This window comes from Molossus molossus, unplaced genomic scaffold (genome assembly GCF_014108415.1).
Source record: "Molossus molossus isolate mMolMol1 unplaced genomic scaffold, mMolMol1.p scaffold_m16_p_11, whole genome shotgun sequence".
NCBI lineage: Eukaryota > Metazoa > Chordata > Mammalia > Chiroptera > Molossidae > Molossus > Molossus molossus.
Window position 1 is genome coordinate 105,588,592 of NW_023425346.1, and position 3,848 is coordinate 105,592,439.

Genomic DNA, 3,848 nt, shown 5'->3' on the forward strand with positions numbered 1-3,848 from the left:
GCCCGGCTGGCGGCCCCTTCCGGGGGCCCTGGGGTGCTCTTGGCTTTCCTCTCTCTTGTCCTATTTCACCCACCTGGTGGCCAGGTGAGCCCAAGGCCGGGTGGGCAGACACGCGGGTGCGGTGCGCCCTCCGCCCTGCCCGGCCGGCTCCTCCTCGCTCTGGGCTCAGCCTGCCTCCTTCGCACCACCAGACCCGGGAGGCCTGAGCTCGCCTCCAGCCCTGAAGCTGACAACCCGCTGCCCCAGCCCCAGGCCCTCTGCCCACTGTCCCCTGGCTCCTGGGGGGCCAGCCCGTGTGTCCCGTGGGCCTCTCCCCAGTGCCTGGGTGTCCTGTCCCTTGGTGTCCCTGCTGCTGGTGGTCCTGGCCCTGTCCAGAGCCTCCGTGTGGCCTGCGCGGGTCCTGCCTCGGTCTTTGGGGACCTCAGGCCTGCCCTCCACTCCCCGGCCTCTCTTTCCCCATCTGTGAAACGGGAGAGGAGCTGGGGGTGAGGCTCCTGTCAGACAGAACCGCCCTCCCGAGTCCACACGCGCCCGCCCCAGAGGGTTCCAGGGGGTCTGGCTCCCGAAGAGAAGGCTCTCTGGGCCCTGCCTCCGTTGACAGCCCCCCAGGCCACGGGGCCGAGGCAGCGGCCCAGCAGAGACGGCTGAGAGGCCACCGCGGGACAGGGGCTCTGGGCAGGGGGCCACCGCCCCACCCTCGGACCCAGAGCATTCTGGGGCACACTAGCGGGACCATGATGAGGTTCCGCCCCTCCCTGTGGGCACCCAGGTGTCACCCACACCCTTCTCCATGAAGGACTGAGGAAAGGCTCCCTCAGGCAGCCTCCGGGGTGCCGAGTGTGGGTGAATAGGTGGTGGGGACCAGGCCCGAGTGGTCTGTCTCCGGCCCCCTTGGCAGCCAGGAGGACAGGCCCCACCCAGGCTGTGGGGTTTGCCCAGGGACTTGGGGTCGGTGCCCTGCAGCTGTGCGATGCCCCCACAGGCAGTGTGTGGGGAGGAGGCCCAGGAACGTCCCCGCACTACCTCCCTGCAGCGGGGACCCTCGTGACATCTCCTGCACGGCCGCGGACGAGGTGGATGGAGCACAGCCCTCCCAGCCAGCCCACTCAGGGTCCCATGGGGAGAGACACGTGGGGGACATGAGCGGGGCAGGTTGGGTGGTCGGGCCTGGGAAGGAGGAGATGGTTTGCTAAATAAAGGCTCCCGCTGCTGGCTGGTCTCCACGCTGTGCCTGCTTGGCCGGGGAGCACGTGGGTGGGCACCAGACCCGAGGCCTCGTCTCAGCTCCTCTGAAACCCCGGAGGCGCCGTCCTCACCCCACAGAGCCTCCGCTTCATCTGTAAAACGGGGGTGGTGCTGACCAGCTGCTACCAGGGTCCGGTGAGGGTGGACTGAGGCCCCGCACGGGGCGGGGGTCTCCATCCCGGGAAGACAGTGATGCCCGCGGTCATTATTCAAGGAGCAGGGTCCAGTCCTGGGCTCCATGGGCACCTCAGTGCTGTTCCCCAGCTTTGGCCCCAAAACATGGCTGATGGGGCTAGACGAGGGCTGCCTGGGGCTGGGGGAGCCCTGGGTGGGGTGGCAGAAGGTGTGGGCGTGCGTCTCCATCCCTGGGTGCTGTCTGCAGGACTGTGGTGTTCCGAGGGCTAGGCAATGGAGGGGGCTGGGATGGGGCGGGTGGTGGACATCCTGGCCTCAGAGTGGTCAGTCGGCTGGCCAGGGTGCTCAGGAGAGCACTGGGCAGGGGCCAGGGCACCTGACTCGGACACTCTGCCCGCTCACTGTGCTGGGGCAAGTCCCTCCTCGGCCTCTGACCTGTTTCCCAGCAGAGGGTTTGGACCAAGGCCGGCAGGGGGCGCCTCACCGCATCTGGGTTCTGGGAGGATGTGGGGTGGGGTTGGGCCGCCAGGAAGGGTGCGAAGTGGGGGCTCACACCCAGGTTTGAGGCCCAGGAGGGAGCAGGCACCTCAGGAGCCGCCCTGCTTCCTAGGGTTCTTATTAAAAAAGCATCCTGTTCTGGGGGCAGCCCTGCCCATTCTGAGCCACCCGGCCGGGGCTGGTGCTGGGCAAGATTCTGATGCTCAGCAGCCTGGGCATCACTAGCAGCTCTGGTGGGGGACCAGGGTGCCCTGCAGCAGACAGCGGGCCCAGTGCAGCCCATTTGGTGCCCATGAGCCTGTCGTCTGAGGACCCCAGAGCCCCTGCTCAGCTGCAGGCTCCAGTGGGGTGGCCAGACCCCAAATACGGCGAAATCCCAGGGGCTTCCCGAAGAGCTGGAGACACACTGGAGAGAGGGAAGCCCCGCTCTCCCTGGCCATGAACGGGCGCAGGACGAAGATAAAGAAAAACAGCTGCCCCAAAGGCCGTGGGTGAACGGCGCCCCCTCGTGGCCGGAATGAACCTGGCCTGTGCGCTCACTGCCAAGTGTGTGTCAAGTGCGTCTTCAGGCTCCTGGGGGAGGGGGGGGTGCTGTGTGTTGGGAGCAGCCTGCAGGGGCCTCTGGGGTGGCCGCTCAGGACAGATGCTGAGGCTGAACCGCCCCGGAAACGATGAGATAATAAACGCTAGTTGCTTTAAGACACTACACCGTGGGGTCATTTCAGACGGGGTGCAGTCATCATGCTGGAGCCACAGTCCGTCACGCCAGCTGGTTCTGACCCCGGAAGACCGTCCCTCGGGTCGACGGGCCAGAACACAGAAAGCTGAGACACTGTCCTCAGCAAGTGTCTGAGATAAACATACTAAGTCCTCGGGGAGAAGGAATTGTCCAGAACAGTCCCGAGGACGTGGTCAGCAAATCAAGGGAAAAAAGGAAGAATGACCTCATGGCACCCCGTGCCCCAGAGAGATCCCAGGCGGAATGAGATACCGGGGCGAGCGAGGCCGTTAGACACCCGGAGGGGGCGGGAGAGTCTGCTTCGCGGGGGCCTCGCAGCGTGGGGGCGCCAGGCCAGCCGGGGGACAGGCATACCTCTGGCTACGAAGATGACCCACTTCAACTTGGCGACCTCGCTCTCCGAATCTACTCCGGGAAGTGATCACACAGGTGACTGTATCGGTCATCATCGTCTGAAATGGCACCCAACCCGAGTGCCCATTAACAGAAGTGACGGGACGTCGCCCCAGCTTCGGGTGTGACGGAGCCTGTCAGGGTGAGACCCATGCACGTGCCTGCAGCGCGAAGGCCCACCTGCCGTCGCCCTGACGCTGCGGACGGGCAGGGAAGAGACCCTGTGTCAACCGGGGTCTTCCCGGCCGCGTTCCCTCTCGCTGTTTTTCTGTTTTCCCAGTTCCCACCACAAGCATGTGTCATTTGTCCTAAAAAGAAACCAGAGGCGTATTTTCAAAAACGGCAGCACGCGGTGGCCATCTGTTGACGAGGATCGGGTTGAGCCCCCGTGTCGAGTTTCCCAAGCTGCCTGGTCATGCGAGGTGCTGGGCCTTCGATCCCAGGTCCCTGGGAGGCCTCCGCTCTGTGCCCAGGCTGGGCAGCTCCTGGGCAGCGGCTCCTCCACAGAGTCCCGTCTGCTTCCTCTGGCATCAATCCTCAGTGTTCCGCCTGCAATCGGGAGGATGGCTGAACCCTGCTCCCCTCCAGCACCCCTCCCTGTGAAGGTGCTGGGTACAGCAGAGCAGGGGCATCATGGGGGTCCCGCCCCAAAAAGGAGGCTAATGCCCCCGGCTGGAGAAACGTCCTGAAACTGTCCAAGGCAGGGACAGGGCCTAGGGCTGGGCTGAGCTGGGCTGGGCTGGGCAGGGCTGGGCAGAGCTGGGCTGGGCTGGACTGAGCTGGCCTGGGCTGGGCTGGGCTGGGCTGGGCTGCGCTGGGCTGGGCTGCGCTGGGCTGG